General features: G+C 55.9%; 1 pseudogene; it reads right to left on the reverse strand.

The window, feature by feature from the left end:
- Positions 1 to 4,358: 4,358 nt before the first annotated feature.
- Positions 4,359 to 5,286, reverse strand: LOC127028281 (olfactory receptor 14J1-like; annotated as a pseudogene).
- Between the last annotated feature and the right edge of the window lie 601 nt (positions 5,287 to 5,887).

The raw sequence follows: 5,887 nt of genomic DNA on the forward strand, positions 1-5,887 counted from the left end.
TTGAAAGAAAGCCTCTGCCTTGGGTACTCTCAACTGAATTGCTGAAAGAGCGAAGGATGGAGGGATCTCAGCATTTGCAGGTTCCTGTGGGAGATGTAAGGCCTCCAAGAAAGGAGCTGAAGAGAACACTTTAGAACTAGCATAGCCTTTAGATCATTTTGGATGTGATGGCTCTGCTCCCCCAGCTCAATCATTGGCACCCACAAACCTCACCTGCTCTTCCTTTCTCTCCTCCCAACCCTGAGCAAGGGACAGGAGGAAAGGCAGCAGAAAGGCCCTTAGGGCTCTGTGAATGAGCTGGGGTCTGGCACTTGGCAGGGCCACAGTGTCATTGCAGTGGACCCCCAAGAAAGAACCAAGGTGGGAAGTGAGTGTGCAAGGCTGAATCCACAAAGTCCATGGGCAGGCAAGGCTGTGTCTCTGGCTGTGTCTGGAGAGCAGGAGAGCTCCAGCAGAGACCAAGGTGGGGCTGAAACTGAGGCCTGGCTTCAATGGTCTGCTGGGCCCATGGACAGAGGGGTGAGTGGAGGCCGCAGGTGATGCTGGTCAGGGCCATGAAGGCCTATGGATGGTGTCAGGGCCCTGACACTGCCCCCATGGGATCCCACCTGCCAGTGCCCTCAACAGGCCAAGTTCTCATGCCCTCATGTCCAGGGTCTGTGCTCTGCTACTCTCCTTCCCCATTTCCCAGGGAATCTGGGAGACCACAATTTCATAGTCCCTACCACCAAGGCTGACACTGGTCTTCACATCCCTGACCAGCTCTTCCTCGTTTGGGAGTACCAGGTCCAGGTGAGCATCAGAGTGGATGGCCCATTTCGAAGTTGACCCCCACAAAAGCTCCCACCTAACCTGTTGCCTGTCCCACAGAGAACCTCCATTTATCTGAGCTGCCCTGAAATCACACAGGGCATCCCCCACTTCTCACCTTCCCCATCGGTCTCTCCTAAAGGCGCTGTATCTCCATCCACCACAAAAGCCATGGGAGCTGTCCTTCCCACCTCAGCTCTCCTTCCCCTGATGTCCCAGCTCTGTGATGGCGCACGAGGCTCCTGCTGTCTGTGCCCCCGGTTGTGGGCTTTGGTGCACATTTGGGCTGCAGCACCTCAGATAGGGCAGCAGGGCCAAGGGCAGACTTGTCACGTGGAAACCTGGTACCCACGGACTCGACCCCTGGGTGGCAAGGCTTTGCTTCCCAGCAGAGGCATGCTGGAGGGGATGGCAGGTGGCAAGAGAATGAGGAAGGAGGTTGCCACAAGGAGAGCAAAAGCTGCAGTCCCCAAGGCCCGAGAGCAACAGGCCTGGGCTGTGCAGCCCCGGCAGGAGAGGGCTTTGCTGTGCCAGGTGACTCTGCAGCGCTGTGTGGGGCCCTGTGACAGAGGGGAAGCTGCTGCCAAGAAGGACAAGGTGCTGCTGAGAAAGTCCGTGCGGGAGGACAGCCTCTGATCCAGCCACCCTGTGGCCATCATGCTGGAGGCCGACCGGCTAGAGAGCAGCTCTGCAGAGAAGGACCTTGGGGTCCTCCTGCAGCGAGGACAAGCAGCTGAGCATGGGCCATCAATGCAGCCCTGCGGCAAAGGCCAACAGCCTCCTGGGCTGCGTTAGGAAAAGCACTGGTGGCAGATGGAGGGAGGTGGCCCTTCCCCTCTGCTCGGCACTGCTGAGGCCCCATCTGGAGTGCTGTGTCCAGTGCTGGGCTGCCCAGTACAGCCAGCTTGTTGACCTCCTAAAGCAAGTGCAGCAAAGGGCCCCAAAGCTGGTTTAAGGGACTGGAGCATCTTTCCTAAGAGGAAAGGCTGAGAGATATGGGACTGTTCAGTGTGGAGAAGAAAAGGCTTGGAGAGATCTTAGTCATGTCTATAAAATTCCATCTGAGCCCAAGAAAACACTGTTTGACTGTGAGGGCTGTCAATCACTGGAACAGGTTGCCCAGAGAGGTTGTGCAGTGTCCCTCCATGGAGACAGTCGAAACCCAGCTAGCCAAGGTGCTGAGCAAGCTGCTCTAGCTGACCCTGCCTCAGCTGAGGCCTTCAACTAGATATCTCCAGAGGTCCCTTCCAATCTCAACAGTTCCATCATTCTGTGAGTATAAAGGAGAAAAGTAAGACAGAAAGACATGAACACCACATAGCCTTGGCCACAAATATGGTGGGATCCTGTGGAGAAAATCCGGGCTGGAACAGGGGAAAAGCGTGAGGAAGGAGCGGCAGAGATGTTCTGTGCTGACTGTAACCCCCATTCCCCATCCCTCCCCCTGCTTGTCTTGGGGTTGGGTGAGTAGAAGTGCTGGGAATGAAGGAGTAATCTGACCCTGGGAGAAAGGAGTGGCGTGGAGGAATGGTCTTTAATATTTTTATTAGAGTTTCGCAAATTCCACAGCTTTTTTTTAATTGGCAATGAATTAAATTGATCTTCCCCAAGTCAACTCTTCTTTGCCCAGTAATTGGTAAGTGATGACAATGACAGTAAGGGGTAAGTGGTCTCCTTTTCTTTACCTTGACCCGTAAGGTTTTCTCTATTTTTTTCTCCCTTTGTGCTGTCGTTTTGAGGAGGGAGAGTGAGGGAGCAGCTGGGTGGCTGGGTGGCTGCTGCTCAAAGTTACCCCAGCACAGGAGCGCATCAGGCCTGCTGCATGCAATCTGGGGCTCCCCAGCACAAGGCAGGCCCCGACAGAGTGGCGCGAGTCCTGCAGAGGCCAGAAGGATGGTTGGGGCCTGGAGCACATTATGGCCAAGGGGAGGCTGAGAGAGCTGAGTTTTGAGAAATCCCTCAGAGCCCCACACCGGAGCAAGGACCCAGGCCACTTGGTGGGAGCTCAAACAATGGAGATTTTCGATACATGTCACGACACGGCCATGAACACCTGATCTAGCTGGAGGTGTCTGAGAACGGGCTTGGCTGAGAGACCAGCAGTGGCAAGAGCTCTGGGACTTGGTTTGTAATGAGTGTCAGTAGGAAAGTGGTTTTCTTTTTATTACTAATGGCAGTGGAGCTGGGTATCAGAGAGCCCCAGAGGAGAACAGGGTGTCCATGCAGCAAAGGTCCCTCCTCAGGGCTGGGGTGTATGGCCAGAGCTGGAAATGGCCGGTGTGTGGGGTGGTCAGGGAAAATTGCTGTGGGACAGCTTCCCTGGGGTGTCCAGGGAACACGGCACAGACCGGGCCCCTCTCTTCTGCCCCTTTGGTGCCTTGCTTCCTTCACCATGAGGCCTGGCTCTGCACTGTGAGCACCCTGCCCTCACTTTGCACGCTCACACAGCTGAGTTCTCCACGGGTGTTTTCCTCTGCCAGACACTTTCCTGCCCAGCCCAGCCCCTCCCCAGCTCTCCCCACCTCCCCTGCATTCTGCCCAGCCCAGCCAAGCCCAGCAGCCCACTCTGCCCTGGCCCCACCACACTGCCCACCCAGGGTGCTGCAGAGCTCTGGGCGCTCCCCCCACAGCCCCAGCCCCTCTGAAGGGCACAGCAGGTCCTGGGGGCAGGGAAGGCTCTCAGCCTGCCCATCAGCCCCACGGCTGCTGCTTGCAACAACGACACAAGCAAACAGAGGCCACTCACTCCCAGGCTCTCCTGCTGACATTTTGTAGCTGAGCCTCAACCCCACTGCATTTCACCTCTTCTCTGCCCCCATCAGCCCCACTCCCCAGGGCACCACCACAGCCCTGGGCCTCCTCACGCAGCTCCCGCATCTCTCCACTCTCCCTTCCCTCTGCCTGCTGGGTCCCCACTCACTCCCATGCCACTTCAGAGTCCTTCTTTGGGCATACCTCGATTCAGTGCTTTACTTTTGGGGGACATCACCTCTGGAGGGGTTTCACCTTCTGAGGCTTTATTCCCTCCCAGCCCAAGGCACATGGCAAGTCCCCGTCCTCTCCCGATCCCTCCACATTCATTTTTGTATGTGCCATCAGTCCTGTCATACGTGAAGCAGCCTGAGGAGGGAATTGGGAGCCCATGCCCCATCTCCACTGCCACTGGACACCACAAAGAGAGCCTTTAAAACCACAACGTTCAGTTCAATGGAACCCATGGTACCGTGAGCTTAACCCCAATCACAGGGAGAACACAAGGAGACAAAACTCTTTAAAAGACCACTTCCGTGGACATTTTATTGGCAGCTCCTTTGGAGGAAGAGCTCAGCCTTCAGGCACTGCACGTGGGAGATGCCCTTTTATTGAAGAGCTGCTATTGGACAGGCCACATCTGATCCAGTGTTGTACAAGGGTCAGAAACAACTGGATCAAACCTCAAGACAAGTAGTAGAAGCCCAGAACATTATCTATAGGTACGATTATGACAAGGGAAAAAAGCAGGCTCTTGGCCTCAGGGAAATGCGCAGAGCAGGGGAGGCAGGTTATTGTCAGTGAAACAGCGTCCATTCGGCCAGTTTCCAGAGGGCATCCTTGAGCTCCTGGTTCCTCATGCTGTAGATGAGGGGGTTCACTGCTGGAGGCACCACCGAATACAGAACTGACACCACCAGATCCAGCCATGGGGAGGAGATGGAGGGGGGCTTCAGGTGGGCAAAGATGGCAGTGCTGACAAACAGGGAGACCACGCCAGGTGAGGGAGGCACGTGGAAAAGGCTTTGTGCCGTCCCTGCTCAGAGGGGATCCTCAGCACGGCCCTGAAGATCTGCACATAGGACAGCACAATGAAAACAAAACACCCAAAGAATAAACAGGCACTAACCACAAGAAGCCCGACTTCTCTGAGGTAGGAGTGTGAGCAGGCGAGCTTGAGGATGTGGGGGATTTCACAGAAGAACTGGTGCAGGACATTGCCTTGGCAGAGAGGTAGGGAAAATGTATTGGCAGTGTGCAGCACAGCATAGAGAAACCCACTGCCCCAGGCAGCTGCTGCCATGTGGACACAAGCTCTGCTGCCCAGGAGGGTCCCGTAGTGCAGGGGTTGGCAGATGGCAACGTAGCGGTCATAGGCCATGACAGTGAGAAGAAAATACTCCCCTACAATCAAGAAGAGAAAGAAAAAGACCTGGGCAGCACATCCTGCATAGGAGATGGCCCTGTTGTCCCAGAAGAATTGGCCATGGCTTTGGGGAGAATGGTGGAGATGGAGCCCAGGTCGAGGAGGGAGAGGTTGAGGAGGAAGAAGTACATGGGAGTGTGGAGGTGGTGGTCGCAGGCTATGGTGGTGATGATGAGGCCGTTGCCCAGGAGGGCAGCCAGGTAGATGCCCAGCAAGAGCCAGAAGTGCAAGAGCTGCAGCTCCCGTGTGTCTGCGAATGCCAGGAGGAGGAACTCAGTTGTGGAGCTGCCGTTCAACATTTGGTGCCTCTGTGCATGGGTTCCTGACCTTCGAGGAAGAGTCAACGACAAATTAGGGGAGACTTCTCTGAGCAAAATCACAACCATTTCTCCTACACCCTCCCCCTGCTACGCACACCCACTTTGCCTTTTCCAGCAGACCTTCCTTCAGCTCCAGTGCAGGAGCTCTGGTTAGTGCTGGCCGAGCGTGCCCTAACAAGGGCCTCTTCCCGCTGGCTGCCGAGGAGTCAGCCCTGCTCTGCAGCAGTGGGTTCATGGGAATGGTGGGGGCAGGGGCCAGGCCTGGTGGTCAACTGTGTCAGATGAAACCGCTCCTAACGCAGAAGAGCTTGTCAGCATCTGCACTCCCACTGCTAAGGAACCAGGATGGCAGAAGACAGTTGGAGAGGTTTGGGGTCTTTTAAAGCTGCCCCCATCTCACCTGGGCAGTGTTCTTTGATCTCAGAAAGCCTCCACATTTCTGCTGCCCCCAGGGAGAACAGAAGGAGACCTGCGAGGCAAGAGGATTGCCTGGGGCTTAGTGCAGAGTGAGGGGAGCTGGTCTGTCTCTCTGTCTTCTTCCTCACTGCCCTGGACTCGCACCTTCACGAGATGGAGGGCG

Source organism: Gymnogyps californianus, unplaced genomic scaffold, assembly GCF_018139145.2.
Source record: "Gymnogyps californianus isolate 813 unplaced genomic scaffold, ASM1813914v2 HiC_scaffold_31, whole genome shotgun sequence".
Classification (NCBI taxonomy): Eukaryota; Metazoa; Chordata; class Aves; order Accipitriformes; family Cathartidae; genus Gymnogyps; species Gymnogyps californianus.